The sequence below is a fragment of the Rhinopithecus roxellana genome, chromosome 21 (genome assembly GCF_007565055.1).
Source record: "Rhinopithecus roxellana isolate Shanxi Qingling chromosome 21, ASM756505v1, whole genome shotgun sequence".
NCBI lineage: Eukaryota > Metazoa > Chordata > Mammalia > Primates > Cercopithecidae > Rhinopithecus > Rhinopithecus roxellana.
The window spans coordinates 30967967-30986728 of NC_044569.1; the positions used below are offsets into that span (position 1 = coordinate 30967967).

An 18762-nucleotide genomic window follows, 5' to 3' on the forward strand; every position below is an offset into this window, starting at 1 on the left:
AGAATTGGAAAGGCCAGATGTAACTGCCTTAGACAGAGCTAATTTATCTAGACAGGGGAATGGCAATAGAGAAAGAGTTTAATTCATGCAAAGCTGACTGTACAGGGGACCAGAGTTTTATTATTACTCAAGTCAGTCTCCCCCAAAACTTGGAGATTGAGGTTTTCAAGAATAATTTGGTGTGTGGGGGGTCAGAAAGTTGGCAGTACTGATTGATCAGGTCAGAGATAAAATAATAGGGAGTCAAAGTTGCCCTCTTGTGCTGAATCAGTTCCTAGGCAGAGGCCACAAATCCAACTGAGCCAGTTTATCAAGACCTGGGTAGTGCCAGTTGATCCATCAAGTGCAGGGTCTGCAAAATATCTGAAGCACTGATCTTAGATTTTACATTAGTGATGTTTTCCCCAGGAGCAATTTGGAGAGGTTCAGATTCTTGCACCCTCCAGTTGCATGACTCCTAAGCCATAATTTCTAACTTTGTGGCTATTTTGTTAGTCCTGCAAAGGCAGTCTAGGCTCTAGGCAGGAAGGGGGTTTGTTTAGGGAAAGGGCTATTGTTATCTTGGTTTCAAAGTTAAATCATAAACTAAGTTTCTTCCAAAATTAGTTTAGCCTACACCAGCAATGAATAAGACAGCTTGGAGGTTAAAAGCAAGATTTGAAGGCAGTTAGGACACATCTCTTTTACTGTCTTAATTTTCTCAGTTATGATTTTTGCAAAGGCAGTTTCACAGTCATAGTTCAGTTTTATTCCAAGAATTATTCACTGGCAAGTTCTGGGAAATTATGACGAAACTGAAATCATGTGGCTCATGGGATAAGATGCGGGAAGAGCAAGGTATGGCCCTAGTTAAGCAGCTATTGGTTGATCAATTTGAATTTAGCAAAAGGAGTGGAAAGAAACAGTGGAAACTAAGTTCTTGTAAGGATCAGTACAACGTTTTAAGTCCTTCTCTTTGGCCAGCATTGGCGTAAAAGATAACATGCTAAGGACAATTGTCAGAGTCCAGATTTCCATTTGTGCCTTCCGATATCTTTGGAGATTGTGGAGTCTTGAGTGGGTTCAGCTGCTCCTTATGTGACTTATATTTCTGTGGTCACCGTAATAACCTGTCCAGAGGGTGGCAGTTAACAGGTATTTAGAGCTGTGTGTAGGACATAGTGTAGAACTCTGAAGCCATGAAAAACAAGAACTAGAATCATTAACAGTCTTTGAAAGGTTGTCCATCCAGCCCACCATTTTACCTGGTTTTAATCATAAAACCAAGTTCCACCCTCCATCTGGATTCCTTGATCCAGGTGACCCAGAATGTGGCAGAATAGCCAGGTTGTCAAGGTTTGTTTCCTTTGTGTCTCATTTTGTATCTGATTAGTGAAGTATTTTCAAAATAACAGAGTCGCTTGTAGAAATCAAAGCGTTAGTATTAAAGGACGGCATTTTTTGAAGTTTTTAAATCCTCATTCATTAAAAATCTTGAATCTAAATTCATAAGACAGGAATAAGACAGCTAGAAGAAGAAGAAGAAGTGTTTGGTGGTCACAGTGATGCAGCAGTCAAACTGTTAGCAGCAGTGAATTCAATGGGTCTTCAGCAACTCAATTCTTGCCTCCTTGGAGGATAGAATTCAACCAAGGGACATAAGGCAGAGGGAGAGACTGAGGCAAGTTTTAGGGGAGGAGTGAACAGGAATGAAAGGAAGTACACTTGGAAGAGGTCAAGTGGGCAGCTTGAGAGATCCAAGTGCCCCAGTCAACCCTTGACTTCAGATTTTTACACACTGGATGGTTCTGAGGTTTGTGTTTCTTCTCCCTTGATTTTTCCTTGGGGCAGGCTCTGTGCATGTGCAGTGGACTGCCAGCACTTGAGAGGGGCCGCATGTGGAGTGTGTTTACAAGTTGTGTGCATGCTCCTTTGAGGCATTTTTCCCTTACCAGGTTGAACATTCCCAGAGAAAGGTATTAGGCCAGTTACACTCCAACATTTTGCCTCTTAGTGCGCATGCTGGAGCCCACTTGCCCAACTCCAGAGATCTTATCAGAAAGCTGCTCATCACCAGCTTCAGGTGTTTTATATTTATTGGGAGACTGTCTTTCCCTGGCACTGGCTGCAACCAATTATTATTTTAGAGAGACAGTTTAACAACCACCTGAGCATCACCTGATGGTTGCCTGACATTCCTGTGGGGCAGGGCCTCTCCTGTCCATGTCTGCCAAGCTACCTACTCTAACAAAACAAGAAATATTGGGTAGAAGTTTTCCACCTGTTGCTTCATCAAGGTTCTTTGGAAAACAGTCCCCTTTGTGATGTGCCTGCTTCTGAAGAATCCTGAGAGATTCCGAATGTATGATAGCTGCCATTGGTATGGAGATGCTGGAGATGCATAATGACTTTTAACTGAGAGATGTGACCCGAAAGTTCCATTCGGTGAAGTTTTACTGTAGTATTTATGATTGATAGTGCCTGATAGTCTTTTTCTGTGGCCCAAGAGCATTCCGAGGTTGATGTCATTTTTAGCAAACCAGTAATCTTGGCAGATCATGCAGGATTCTCTTATTTGTCTTTGGAAAAAGCTGAGTGCAACTGGATTTGTTGATTAAAGATTTGGATATACAGCATAAAATCTCTACAGCAATTCTCAATTTTGGAAACTTTAATTTTGGGGATAATATGTATTCTTTCAATTTCCATTGATGACTTAAGATGATAAGAACAGTTGAGTTCTGGAAGATGAACCATATTTTGCAAACTTCTTGGCTATAGTCCCTATAAAGTTGGTGCCTCTGTAACTGGATAAGTAAGTTGATGTATCCCAAGTTAAGAATATATAGTCTAGAAAAAAAAATTAAGCTAGTGCTAAGGTTGTTGTTTCTTGAGAGGGAAAAACTGCCATCCAGAAAACAGACAATAGTTAGAAGATACTTATATCCATTTGAATGTGACCATGTATAAAATGTATCTTCAAATGTTCAAAGCCTTCATTTAAGCCGTTAGTCCTGTTAATGCTTCACCTTTACAGCTTTGCTAGTGTCATTCATTTGGCATGAAAAACACATGCCAGAAACATCCTCAACAATTTAGAGTAAAATTGCCAGTGTTTTAAGCTTACAGCCAATTTTTCTCTTAACTGTCTATTCAATACTATATGTTACCCAGCATTATCAAGGTGAAAGAGTGAAATCCTCTCATACAAGACAGCCTGGAGAATTAAGTTACAGTTGATGATTATTCTGTAAATAGCAACACAGTGTTTGTGATTATCTGGGAATAACACTTTGTAAAGCACCAATCCCTAACCTTTTTGGCACCAGGCGCCAGTTTCGTGGAAGATCATTTTTCCATGGACAGGGTCGGGGTGGGGGCGATGGTTTCAAGATGATTCAAGTGCATTATTACATTTATTATGCACTTTATTTCTACTATTATTACATATTCATCATAAGGTAGAATCAGTGGGAGCCTGAGCTTGTTTTCCTGCAACTAGACGGTCCCATCTGGGGGTGATGGGAGACACTGACAGATCATCAGGCATTAGATTCTCATAAGGAGTGTGCAACCTAGATCTCTTGCGTGTGCAGTTCACAATAGGGTTTGCACTCCTATGAGAATCTAATGCTGCCACTGATCACTCGCCTGCCACTCACCTCCTGCTGTGCAACCCAGTCCCTAACAGGCCATGGACTAGTACTGGTCCATGGCTTGGGGACTGGATGCCCCTGTTGTAAAGAGTAAGAACAGACATGGGGACAAAGCTCCCTGGACTTTCCATTTACATCACGAAGCCACTGTATTTGCCACTGATTGTCCCTGACTGAGATGTGCATTAACATCACAAAACAAATGTTAATAGGGAGAATCATTCACCAGGTTTGATGCTTGAACATGAATATGTTTCCTTAACTTGAGAGATAAGAAATATTGAAGTGATTTATACAAATACATTTTATGTGCATATAGTGAAACTATGAAAACTGAGCTTCTCTTAACTGAGATTCTTTTTCCCATTGCATGTTAAATTATATAAACAACAAGTTCCCATTTTAGTTACATTTATTAAAAATTAAAGAATGGAGAATGCCAAAGCATTTTCTTATCCTTCTGTTTTGAAGGTAAGAGAGCAAATTATTTTGTTATTCATTGGAATTTCAAAGACATTCAAAGATATCTGGGAGAAGTAGGCATGATCCACATGAGTCCACTGTTAGGACAACTGGAAATGCGTATCTGGTGACTCCTGGACCCACTCTATTGGCCTCTTGGTTGAATTTAATCTGATTCTTTTGCAGCAAAGAAAAAAAAAATGCTGAATATTATGCCTTTTCTGAATTCTGAGAGTTCTTCTAGTGAATTATTTGAATCTGAGGGTGGTCTTAGGAATTCAAACTTGCAGCTAGTATCAAAAGTGAGAGCTGTCTTGGGGACTGCCAAACTTCATAATATGTAAAACCTAAAATATCTGTGACTTTCTTGAGTTTCACAACCAATGTAGAGTATTTAGAAAATTTAAAGCATGAAAATCTTGACCTTGGTATTGAATAAATTAGACTTAGCATTGACATTAATTTTATGTAATAAAATGTGGAAGGAAATATACAATATTCTAGAGAATACCCTTATTATATACTAATTCTAATTTGTCAAAGGATTCATGTATTTGTTCAGGACTATTAAGAACCTACATAATTTTCAAATACAATTTATAAACCTCTGAATTCATTAAAAGTGTTAAAGATGGCTGGAAGTGGTGGCTTATGCCTGTAATCCCTGCACTTTGGGAGGCTGAGGTGGGCAGATCATGAGGTCAGGAGTTCAAGACCGGCCTGGCCAACATAGTGAAACACTGCCTCTACTAAAAATACAAAAAATTAGCCAGGCGTGGTGGTGGGTGCCTGTAATCCCAGCTACTTGGGAGGCTGAGGCAGGAGAACCTCTTGAACCCAGGAGGCGGAGGTTGCAGTAAGCCAAGATCACGCCACTGCACTCCAGCCCAGGCAACAGTGTGAGACTCCATCTCAAAAAAACGAAAACAAAACAAAACAAAACAAAATTCAAAGACTTTAAAAATCATGTTTATAAGTTCCATCCTTTTTATTCCAACTACAGATCTTATAAATAGCAAGAAAGTCTGTAACTAGATTATATTTTGTTGTTGTTCTTATTGTTGCCTTTTTTTACATGGCCCATACGTTTTTAAGCAAAACAAATGCAGTTTAATAATTTTTAGCACTTTTTTCAAACTTTGTCTGAGCTAGATATTCTTAGGATACACACATAAAGACAAAAAACAAAACTTTGATCATTAAGTCTCTAAAATTCCCCCAGAGAGAAGAAAAGAGTGGGAGAAGACAAAAGGAAAAAAGTAACAGGAAAAGTAAGTGGGAGCTAGCTTCAGTTAAATACTAAATTTTCATCAGTAAAATGTAATTATCTTTCCTCTTCAAGGGCGAAAGATTAGATGCAGGAAACCCATTTCGACACAGACATACACACTCACACACACACACATACACACAAACATGAGATTTATACAGTTGGTTGAAATAAGATGACCTCACTTATATAATCTCTTTCTTTTAGACAAGAAAGAAAATCTCATGAAGGTTTCTCCCTTTTATGCCTCTGAATGAACAATTTTCTTTACGTCAAAAATTCTTCAAACTGATCATTGGAATTATAAATTGTCCTTGGTGAGCTTCATGTCATATTCTATGTTTGGTGCTGTTCACATCAACATAAATATTAATAAGCAGTCAGAGGGCCACTGACTTCATTGTCTACAATTCTAGTGGTGAGAAGCAAACACGTGCTACCGCCCCTCCGTCACAAACAGAACATCTTTATCTCACACATAAAAGCCCCTATCAGTGACAATAGTAACAACATAAAATGTGAGTGGCACTCAACACAAAATGAAAGATTTCCAAGCAGAATCAGCTCATCTGGTGTCTAGCCACACCGGCCCCGGTAGGGAGAGAGAGCAATGTTGCTTCAGTGCTGTTCTCCTTCTTCACTAAAGTATCCAGTCCAGGTAATGGGAATCTGGTCCTGATCCAGTTCTTCTCAAAGGAGAATCAATAGCAAATGCCATTACCTCAAATTAAATAAACCCATTGCAGCATGACAACAGCTCAAGGTGAATGGCTTTCAGAGCTGACAGCATAGATTGGGAAAGGACAGTTTTTCTCTGAGAGCTGTTCTCTGAATCCTTGGAAGGTATGAAAACCTGGATTTGTTAATTAGACTGTAGTATTCAGGGGTAGCAAGTTTTGGGGCATCATTTAACAGCTATTGTTGGTCAATTTGGATTTAGCAAGTGATGGGAAGTACAGTAGAGAAGATCTTGCAAGACATATCTTAAAATGAACCCTTGATTTTCCACTTCAAAATATGGTGCTCAGATTTCTTCAGCTCTGTTAATGGTAATTGTATTAGCCCATTTTAATACAACTATGAAGAAATACCTGAAACTAGATTATAAAGAAAAAGAGACTTCATGAACTCACAGTTCCACATGCCTGGGGAGGCCTCACAATCATGGAGGAAGGTGAAGGAGGAGCAGAGGCATGTCTTACATGGCAGCAGACAAGAGAGAATGTGTAGGGGAACTGCCCTTTATAAAACTATCAGATCTCATGAGAGTCACTCACTATTATGAGAACAGCAGCATAACCACCCCTTATGATTCAATTACCTCCAACTGGGTCCCTTCCATCACACATGGGGATTATGGGAACTACAATTCACGATGAGATTTGGGTGGGGAGACACCAAACTCTATCAATAATCCAATGTTTTAATAGTATATGACAGTAGTCTTAGTGTGATCTTTGCTTTTGCTGTTTGTCTTGCTTCTTTAATCCAACATATGAACAAATTTTGTCAGCTCTACTTTCAAAAGTATGCATACAATCTGATCTGACAAGCATTCAGCATATTCACTTACTGTTTAATCCAACACTCTATCATTTCTTATTTGGACAATTTTAGTAGTTCCCTAACTGGCCAGCCTCACGATTTTACTTCCATAAAGTAGTCAGAAAAGTTCTATTAAAATATGAGTTAGATCATATCATTTCTGCATTCAAAATTGCCCTGTTGTTTCCCATCTCATGAATAATTAATTCAAAATCCTCATCTTTTGCTCTAACATACGATTTGGCTCTTGGCTACTTTTCTAATTTCAACAACTATGAATTTTATCCTTTTCTCATGTGATCTATCATATTGTCATTCTTTGAACAGTCCAAAGACATCCCTGCTTTCCGCTTCTTTTCTTTTTTTGAATATTTGAATATCTAGCATTAAACAATAGATTAACTCCTAAAATCTAATGTTATCAGCAAATAATTACTTAGTATAATAATAATGATAGCCACATAATATACTTCTAGTACTTCAATATAGACACTAATTAAAATTTATAAACATACAAAAAGGTATTATTAATCAACATTTTACAAGGGAGAAAAGTGATGTTTGGAGAATCTAAGTAATGTGCACAGTATTATCTGACTTATAATTGGGTGTTCAAGATTCCATAATATCTGATTGTTTCCTGAATCATGTTGCACAATAACTAAATATTGTGCTATGCTACAACTGAGCAAACTGCAAAGGCTATTTGCAACTATCAGAAATGTAAGACAATTTAGAAAAGTGCATAATCACTTTTATGACGTATGCGTTCTCAATACCTGCTTTGTCAGATTTTCTATGCATTAAGTCAGTGTCCTGATGAAATTTCATTGAAACTAGAAAGTTATCTTTAATCATATGTATATATCTATACCATTAAGTAATGCAAATGAGCATATTATCACATTTTCCAACTTACATCCATTAGTACTTCATATAGATACTACACTATTTGAGCTCAATTCCCACTCATACTTCTTGTTGAAATTAGGCTTATCTTGTTAAACTCTTAGCACATTTTTTGTAAGACTTTTCTAAAATCAGAGGGGATGGATGCTGTGGCAAGGGACAGGAAGAAGAAATGCCCTGGCACATAATCTCCTCCAACTGCCCGAGGCGACCTGCCGCCATCTTGACCTTTCTTTCCTTGGGTCTCGCCATTTTGAAGAATCCAGGCATCTCCTAGGCACATGAAACATTCTTGGTTTTTTCCTTCATTCCCTGTTCCCTTGGCTTACTTTTTGGTGCAAGCATATTTTGCAGCTCCCAGAAGATAGGGTTCCTCCCTGCTAAACATTCTGGAAGACACAGAAAAGTTGAGAAATTAAATCATCCAGTGGTAACTACACTCATAAACTCATTTCTTTATTCACTACGAATGTTTTGCAGCTGCTCCCACCCTGGTTCTGGCACTGAACGCGTCAATGGATCTTCATGAATCGGGGTATCCTAGATCTCTTTATATCTTTAGTTTTACATTTCCAGGATATTGTCACAATTTCATTTCTCCAACTCTTTAATTATTCATTTAGCAACCATATTTTCAGTTTTTCTTAATTTATTATGGCAATTTTATTTTTAATATCCAAGAGCTCCTTTCCACAGCCTATTGTCTCATGACAATGTATATACTGTTCCTTCCCCTAAAATGTTCCAAAGTTATTAAGTGAAAGGTTGGAAATGATCTGGGAAGTCTGCCCTCAGTGTGTTGTGCTCTATGACATGCTGCACTGAAGGTGTGGTTCATAGACCTTTACAGGTATGCTAAGACTTTGAACCCTATTCTCCATGCAGAGGGGCCTCAGTAAAGTATTATATACTGTGTCCCCACCAAATCTCACCTTGAATTTTAATATTCCCCACATGGTCCTTGGGAGATACTGTTATACTTAGAGGTTTTGTTTCATTTTTAGGAAACTTATTTTTATAAAATCATTAGTGTTTCCTGTGAGTTTTAATCTCCTTTCTGCAGAGAGGTAGGTTCTTCTTTCATGTCGCAGTGTTTCATCAAATGGCCAGAGAGTCTTCTTTGCTCATTCATATTTAAGAACAGGGCAATGCAAAGGCAATTGCTAAGTACAGAAGTCAAACTTAGTGACTCATGGGCTTTAAAGGGTGAAGATCTGGAGAAATGTCTAAACACTAGCTTTCATTTATTTAGAACAGAGTTTCTTATTTCTTCCTGAGTATTATTTCTTGAAAGAATAATTCTCCAATTCTTGTCCAGGGTGGTATGTCCCCAGGCACTCAGTTTTTGTGAAGGTATGGAATGTGCTATCTCTTGGGTGAGTTTTTGATTATTTCTGCCTGAACACATCAACTTGGAGCCATGTATTTTCTGGCTCCTCAGTCTCTTAGAGTTGCAGTCCTATGAGTTCTCTGGGATATACTTCCTCCAACTTGTTTCATCTATTGTCCTCCTCCGTTTGTTTTTTGAATTATAGACGTGTGTACAACTATCTTATAGCCTGATTTTCTTCAATTTTTATGTATCATTATGAGTTTGTAATAAACATACCTCATAATTTCACATAATTTCATGGTATCTTGGAGGCAAGAAGAGATGCTCATATGTGGTTGGTCTGGCATCCTAAACTGGAAGTTTTATTTATTAAATATGTCACTTGAAGATTAATTAAATTTGTATTTATTTACTGTTCTTAATGATTAGAAATATTATTACCAAGTAATGATTTTGCTTTAGAAATGTGTTTATCAAATTCATCCAGAAAATAAATCAGGTTTTGGTTTAATACTAAAATAACAATTTGTACAGATTTCAGATTAAATGCCCTTGAAAAAGTTTATATATCTTTATGCTGCAAATTTCAGCCTCCAATTCTCAACATACAGACTGGTGCGTAGAAAAGACAGAAAGACAAGTGAGTTCACAGAAAGACAGTAATAGTTCTTCTGGGTCTTTCAATGGCAACAGCACCAATAATAGCATCAAATAATTGACTCTACCCAAGCTCTCTTCCTTCTGATTGGAGCATCTGTCTCTCTTTTATTATTGCTCTGCTGCTTTGACTGAGCTCAAGTAGTTTTCACAATATGTACAGCAGTTCTTACAATGATAACTTTTGCTTTTCTTCTTCTCCTGATGTGCCAGTATTTAACGAGATTCTGTTCACATCAGAAAAAGAGTTCCCTGGGTTTCCGTGGATATTTCACTACTGCTGAGTTGTTGTTATTATCTCTGTCTGTCATGCTCATCCTCATCTGGGTTCTCACTGGCCATTGACTTCTCATGGACGTCACTGTTATTGCCTTTGTCTGCCTGCTGGGTCTCAAAGTCCCCTGTCTGCTTCTCCCAGGGCTTTTAATCTATGATGTCTTTTGGGTATTTTTCTCAGCCCACATCTTTAATAGCAATGTCATGGTGAACATGGCCATGGCAGCTGGCTGAAAATCCCCTTTACGTTCTGTTCTGGAAGCTCAACCTGGGGCCTGGTGTTGAGCATGATGTTCCTCGCCTGTCTCTGCCTGGAAAACTGGTCTTCCCACATTCCACTGGGAGCCACTTCCTCATGTTGGACATTGGAGAGATTGTTATGCCTGGTCGTCCGCTATGCTTTGACTTTTGCTATGACAATTACAAAAAACAAGTCGTGGGGACTCCTGTGGTGGCCCTGGACCTGCCAACATCTCTGGGCTCATGCAGAAGGTCTTTTACTTTCACTGCACCCTCATGGGATACTTTGTAGATCTGCTCGCTGCTACTGTGGCCTCTCACATTCACCAGGCCGCCCAGCCTGGTGCCATTTACCTTATTGCCACTCTGTTTGGTGCCATTTACCTTATTGCCACTCCTCACGATGTATTTAAAGGGTGACCTCCGGTGGATGTGGTCTAAGCTATTCCACTCCAAGACCAGTAAGCTCCCGATTCCTGGAAGTATGATGGATCACGTAGAAAGTGACCAGATGCCCATGATAGTCCTTTTCTCTCAACTTGTGGTTTTGTTTCCTCTCAGAACTGGCCTGGTATTCAGAGATATACCTGTTAAAGGAACTGCTGGGTGACTGGGTTTCACATTTAAAAGGAGCTTGTTTGCAGGACAGAAGTGCTGGAGCCCTGTCCTTCTCTTTCTGCAGATGTAGAGGTGGACACCCTTCTAGAGAGACAGGCCTCTCCCTGGTGCTGCTTCCTCCCTTTTTTTTATGGGTCTGTGCTACATGGTTACTTTGCGGTAGAGAGAGATGTGACTGTTTCAAAACTGAAAACAAGGAGTTCTTCAGACCTTTTGACCACTAAAAGGATGAAAAAATTAGCAAACCAAAATTCCCTCAATGAACCCTCAAAAACTTTGGGACCAGTTTCCCATGGAGATTCTTCTTTCCTATTTTTTGATTTATTACATATTTTCTGTGGTATGAATGCTTTCTTTCTTTTCTTTTGTTTTTGAAATGCTTTTTTTTTATTAGACCAGAAAACTGATCAAATCTAAATCTGGACAAACTAGAAATAGAAAGTTTGGGTGATAGCAATACACTCTATAGACACATTCTAGCATCACTTCCACTTACCAGGTATCAGAGGATCGGGGTGCCTGCAAATGCGTGCTCCTACACTCCAACACACAATTACCCAAGACTCGGTAATTTATAAAGGAAAGAGGTTTAATGGACTCACAGTTCCACAAGGCAGGGGAGGCCTCACAATCATGGTGGAAGGTAAATGAAGAGCAAAGTTACATCTTATATGATGGCAGGCAAGAGAGCTTGTGCAGGGGAACTTCCGTTCATAAAACCATCAGATCCTGAGAGACTTACTACCATGAGAACAGTATGGGGGAAACTGCCCTCATGATTCAATTATCTCCACTTGGCCCCACTCTTGACATGTGGGGAATATTAAAATTCAAGGTGAGATTTGGTGGGGACACAGTAAATAATACTTTACTGAGGCCCCTCTGCATGGAGAATAGGGTTCAAAGTCTGAGCATACCTGTAAAGGTCTGAACCACAGCTTCAGTGCAGCATGTCATAGAGCACAACATACTGAGGGCAGACTTCCCAGATCATTTCCAACCTTTCACTTAATAACTTTGTTACTTGTGGCCAGGTTTTTACACCCATCTCATAGGGTTTCATAGGATTTAATTAAGGTAATTTTTATCACATGGCTTTAAGTTGTTTTTTCAAAGTAATGTCAAATAGGACATCATTTGATTATCCAGGGAACTCAATTATTGATACAAGTTAGCTTTTTCTCTGAAACAGAAATGGACACTCAATGACGCAACAATAAAATTAAAATAAAAAACTATATAAAAATAAAAATTCACCAAGAATTATTATTTATATTTAAAATTAGCTCAATCCCATGACATGAGATGGAAGGTAAATATAAATCAAATCATGATCTCTTTAGTAAATAGAGAAGTAAAAGCACTTATTATTTGCCTATAAAAGTTGAAGTTAGATGAGGGAACCATTTACCCAACGCTCCAGAAAAGTCCTTGCTAGGTGCTTAAAATAGGACTGTAAGAAATATGTGAGAGAGACAGAGAGAAAGATTGTAGAACAGAATCTGAAATAGATACATGCTATTCCTTTCAAAATTTTCTGCTGCAATGTTATTTTTAGACAGAATTACCATTTACAATTTTGTAATTCCTGTTTATAGTGTTTCTCAAATGATTATATAAATAAGTTTAAAGTAGAATTATTTTAGAAAATTGGGGTAAATCACTCTCAGAACAATTAGGTCTTCAATATTTATGTAACAGCTAACTCTAGAGTATTCCAGTATTCCCCAAAAAAATCCATTAAAGTAGGGAGCCGTTTGAAAATATTATATAACAATGGAAAAACCAAAGGATATGTTTTTGGGGATTAGTGGCAACTAACAAAATAATTGACAAAAGATGTAGTAATAAACCATAATGCCAATAATATAACCTTATTTACAAGAGTCTGATATGATGGTAAATGCAATTATTCTCAAAATTTTAGACAGGAATAACTAAAAACATTACCATCTCTCTTTAAAAACCAAGAAAAACAATTTAGAAAGGGAAAGCAAAAAATGTCCAAATGTAGATTATAGTGTGAATAAAAAATTGTAAATACTATATAGCTCTACTGGATTTTGAAAATAGAATAATAACTTGTTAATTTCTCATTGTCCTATCTTAGTGTGTGTAAAATATTATCATTCTCCAATTCATTTTCAGACAGATTTTGAATAGTGGCCTAAATATCCCTAATTGTGCTGGCTTATATTTTATGTCATTGTAGGGAAGGAACAGTATATACATTTCCTATTGCTGCAGAACAAATCAGGAGAAATGTAGCAGCTTAACACAAATTTAGCATCCCACAGTTTCCATAGGTCAGGAGCCTCGCTTGTTTTGGATAGGCCTTCTGCTCAGTGTCTCATAAGGCAGAAGTGGGTCCCAGCTGGATATATCCTCATCTGGAGGCTCTATTAAGGAAGAATCCACTTCTGAGACCTCTCAAACTGTTGGCAGAGTGCATTGGCTACTATATGACTTAAGTCCCTGTTTTCTTGGTAGCTGTTGGCTGGGAATGCTCTTAGCTCCTAGCGACTCGCGGATCCTTGGCATGTGGTTTCTCCATAAGCCCCGCCCACAATATGGCAGCCTTCTTCAGTGCCTGCAGCAGATTCTCTCTCATGCTCTAAATTTCCTCCTTCAGATAAAGCCAGGCCCACTCAGGATAATTTTTGATGAACAGAAAGCAAACATATCTGGTGTCTTAATTTCACAAATATTCTATTATTTGAATATTTCTTTTCTTTTTTTTTTGAGACAGCATCTGGCTCTGTCACCCAGATTGGACTGTAGTGTGCGATCTCGGCTCACTGCAAGCTCTGCCTACCGGTTCCCGCCATTCTCCTGCCTCAGCCTCCCGAGTAGCTGGGACTACAGGCGCCCGCCATGACGCCCGGCTAATTTTTTGTATTTTTAGTAGAGACGGGGTTTCACCGTGTTAGCCAGGACACTCTTGATCTCCTGACCTCGTGATCCGCCCACCTCGGCCTCCCAAAGTGCTGGGATTACAAGCATGAGCTATATTTGAATTATTCAAAAAAGAATATTGGGGTCTGTCTCAAAATTTTGCTGCCACAGCCTGAGTAGGGTAATTGTAACCTTAAAAATATTTGGATATATACCCAAAGCAAATAAAAATAGTTTTGTGAAATTCAAGAGCGACACATTCATCAAAATAACTGACAAAAATTAAAGTATAATTTATAACCCCAAATTTATATGTTTAAAGAATATAGTAAAGCTTAGAAGTATAGCTTTCAATTTAGTATTTAAAATATGTTTTAAAAAAATAATGGGAATTGATAAATTTATATCTCAATGAGGTAAAATCATTACAGAAGTAAATTCCCTAGAGGGAAAATTTTTATAATTCGTATTTTGATAAATTGTTTATCTTGTTGCATCACTCTGGTAACCGGTGTTCAAAATGGTAATAGGAAAACTAAAGACTGTAGAATCTAGTCCTCCAGCATATTTATCTATTTAAGAAAACAAAATGTTATATTTTATTCTAAAATACTAAATGATAATAATGACTCTTTAACTTAGGTAATTGAATATTTAATCCATTGATATTCTTAAAATGTTTCTTTCCAAACAGACTACTTTTTTTTCAGTTTGGTCTTCTTTCAAATGTAACCATACTGTTATTTTTTTGTTTCTGCATTTTTATATTAATTGCAGTTTATTAATCAATATTGATAAGCATTTCAATAGGTATCAAGATCATTTGATTTGAGAAGCATTAAATCACCCGTTTATTAAGAAATGTTTCTCTTATAACATACAATGTATGTTACTTTAAATAATTTGTTGGGATTTTTAACATGCTACATGAAAAGAATAGCACAAAAACATGAACTTGATTAACCCATGACAGCTTATTCTCATTTTCTGTATTCCCTGGAGAAATGCTGCCTTCCATCCATATTCTGTGTCTAGTTCATGTTCAATAAAATCAAATGTGGCATTGCTTGTGTTAACTGAGCCATGTAGGTGCCTGGGTGGATGCCTGATCAAAAAGCTGCTAGGAACCTGCAAGAAGGAAGTAGGCTGGGAAGATTGGGAGAAAGTGCTAGAATGTTTATAATAAAAAAGAATGTAAAGTTAAACAGATAAGGCTTAATGAATGTATCCAGATATCTCCAAAATTGTAACTTTGTTTTGGAAGAAAGTACACTTAGTCAACTTAAAATTTCAAAAAGTTTCATTCATTTCATCCAATCATTGATGACCATGGTTCTACTGCTTATTTTCCTACTTTTCAGATGGATATGACTTTTCTTGCCACTGTTCTGTTTCACCCCATTCACATGTTTATTATTATTATTATTATTATAATTACAGTAGTCCATCTGACTCATTTTCTAACTTTCTGTGATCATTATTTTGCACAGAAACAGATTAAATGAGAAAAAAATGAACGTACTGTAATGGTGAAAGAATAATGATAAGAATAATTTCTTTATTTTTATTTTATTTTATTTTATTTTATTTATTTTATTTTTTTTGAGACGGAGTCTCGCTCTGTCGCCCAGGCTGGAGTGCAGTGGCCGGATCTCAGCTCACTGCAAGCTCCGCCTCCTGGGTTCACGCCATTCTCCTGTCTCAGCCTCCCGAGTAGCTGGGACTACAGGCGCCCGCCTCGTCGCCCGGCTAGTTTTTTGTATTCTTTAGTAGAGACGGGGTTTCACCGTATTAGCCAGGGTGGTCTCGATCTCCTGACCTTGTGATCCGCCCGTCTCGGCCTCCCAAAGTGCTGGGATTACAGGCTTGAGCCACCGCGCCCGGCCAGAATAATTTCTTTAAATAAATTAAATATGTTTTACACACAAGCATTTATTGTTCTTTCTGCAGTATCCAAATTTTAAGGGAAAGGAATAATGCATATGCACATGATTCAACCTTTGTTTCTTTGTCAGGTTAAGTAGAATAGCAACAACAACAACAGCATTTCGGTTAGTTTAGTTCCTCCCACTTGAGGTAAGGTAATGTATTAGAAGGGAATGGGAATGGGCTCAGAAGTTAATTTTGGTCCTACCATCCAAAGTTTCTGTGTTTTGACATTGAAAATGTTATTTATTTAATTTCAATATTTCTATTATTTTCAATGGGAAAGTAGAAATGCGTATGTATCTTGGAAAATTGATATGATTAAATTAGGTAATAAATTTGGAATAGCTGTCCTGATGCCTGCCTTGCAGGAAGGCACTCCATGAGTGACTGCTATCCCTTAAATTGCTCTAGAGGCAATTTTATGGTGTCCTCATTGCTATAATAGTTGACTAATACAACTCTAGTGTCTACTAGTTAATGTATACTCTAAGTACAGATCTTTATTCTTAATTTACAAAAGAGTTTGTATAGGAAAGAGTTATATTCTTTCTTTTTTATTAACTGACTTCTATAAAGTATTAACGACTAACCTTGTGAAAGTGTTAAAGTACTTGAGTGGCGGAGCAAGATGGCCGAATAGGAACAGCTCCAGTCTCCAACTCCCAGCACGAGCGAAACAGAAGACCGGTGATTTCTGCATTTTCAACTGAGGTACTGGGTCATCTCACTAGGGAGTGCCAGGCAATCCGTGCTGGTCAGCTGCTGCAGCCTGACCAGCGAGAGCTGAAGCAGGGCGAGGCATCGCCTCACCTGGAAGCGCAAGGGGGAAGGGAATCCGTTTTCCTAGCCAGGGGAACTGAGACACACAACACCTGGAAAATCGGGTAACTCCCACCCCAATACTGCGCTTTAAGCAAACAGGCACACCAGGAGAGTATATCCCACACCTGGTCGGGAGGGTCCCACGCCCACGGAGCCTCCCTCACTGCTAACACAGCAGTCTGCGGCGATCTATCCGCAGGGCAGCGGCGAGACTGGGGGAGGGGCGCCCGCCATTGCTGAGGCTTAAGTAGGTAAACAAAGCTGCTGGGAAGCTCGAACTGGGTGGAGCTCACAGCAGATCAAGGAAGCCTGCTTGTCTCTGTAGTCTCCACCTCTGGGGACAGCACACAGCTGAAGACCAACAGGGGAAGCAGCCAGGGCCGGTGCAGACGCGAACGACTCTGTCTGACAGCTTTGGGGAGAGCCGTGGATCTCCCAACGCGGAGGTTGAGATCTGAGAACGGACAGACTGCCTGCTCAGGTGGGTCCCTGACCCCTGAGTAGCCTAGCTGGGAGACATCCCCCACTAGGGGCAGTCTGACACCCCACACCTCACAGGGTGGAGTACACCCCTGAGAGGAAACTTCCAAAGGAAGAATCAGACAGGTACACTCGCTGTTCAGCAATATTCTATCTTCGGCAACCTCTGCTGCTGATACCCAGGCAAACAGGGTCTGGAGTGGACCTCAAGCAATCTCCAACAGACCAACAGACAGTCCTTCTGACGGTCAGAAGGAAAACTATCAAACAGGAAGGACACCTATACCAAAACCCCATCAGTACGTCACCATCATCAAAGACCAGAGACAGATAAAACCACAAAGATGGGGAAGAAGCAGGGCAGAAAAGCTGGAAATTCAAAAAATAAGAGCGCATCTCACCCTGCAAAGGAGCGCAGCCCATCGCCAGCAACAGATCAAAGCTGGTCAGAGAATGACTTTGACGAGATGAGAGAAGAAGGCTTCAGCCCATCAAACTTCTCAGAGCTAAAGGAGGAATTACGTACCCAGTGCAAAGAAACTAAAAATCTTGAAAAAAGAGTGGAAGAACTGACAGCTAGACTAATTAATGCAGACAAGGTCATAAACGAAATGACAGAGATGAAAACCATGACACGAGAAATACGTGACAAATGCACAAGCTTCAGTAACCGACTCGATCAACTGGAAGAAAGAGTATCAGCGATTGAGGATCAAATGAATGAAATGAAGTGAGAAGAGCAACCAAAAGAAAAAAGAAGAAAAAGAAATGAACAAAGCCTGCAAGAAGTATGGGATTATGTAAAAAGACCAAATCTACATCTGATTGGGGTGCCTGAAAGTGAGGGGGAAAATGGAACCAAGTTGGAAAACACTCTTCAGGATATCATCCAGGAGAACTTCCCCAACCTAGTAGGGCAGGCCAACATTCAAATTCAGGAAATACAGAGAACGCCACAAAGATACTCCTTGAGAAGAGCAACTCCAAGACACATAATTGCCAGATTCACCAAAGTTGAAATGAAGGAAAATATCTTAAGGGCAGCCAGAGAGAAAGGTCGGGTTACCCACAAAGGGAAGCCCATCAGACTAACAGCAGATCTCTCGGCAGAAACTCTACAAGCCAGAAGAGAGTGGGGGCCAATATTCAACGTTCTTAAAGAAAAGAATTTTCAACCCAGAATTTCATATCCCGCCAAACTAAGTTTCATAAGTGAAGGAGAAATAAAATCCTTTACAGATAAGCAAATGCTTAGAGATTTTGTCACCACCAGGCCTGCCCTACAAGAGACTCTGAAGGAAGCCCTAAACATGGAAAGGAACAACCGGTACCAGCCATTGCAAAAGCATGCCAAAATGTAAAGACCATCCAGGCTAGGAAGAAACTGCATCAACTAACGAGCAAAATAACCAGTTAATATCATAATGACAGGATCAAGTTCACACATAACAATATTAACCTTAAATGTAAATGGACTAAATGCTCCAATTAAAAGACACAGACTGGCAAACTGGATCAAGAGTCAAGACCCATCAGTCTCCTGTATTCAGGAGACCCATCTCACATGCAGAGACATGCATAGGCTCAAAATAAAGGGATGGAGGAAGATCTACCAAGCAAATGGAGAACAAAAAAAAAGCAGGGGTTGCAATCCTAGTCTCTGATAAAACAGACTTTAAACCATCAAAGAT

At 39.0% G+C, this 18762-nt stretch overlaps 1 pseudogene; it reads left to right on the top strand.

The window, feature by feature from the left end:
- Nucleotides 1-785: 785 nt before the first annotated feature.
- On the top strand, nucleotides 786-10815 carry LOC104655574 (annotated as a pseudogene).
- The last annotated feature ends 7947 nt before the right edge of the window (nucleotides 10816-18762 follow it).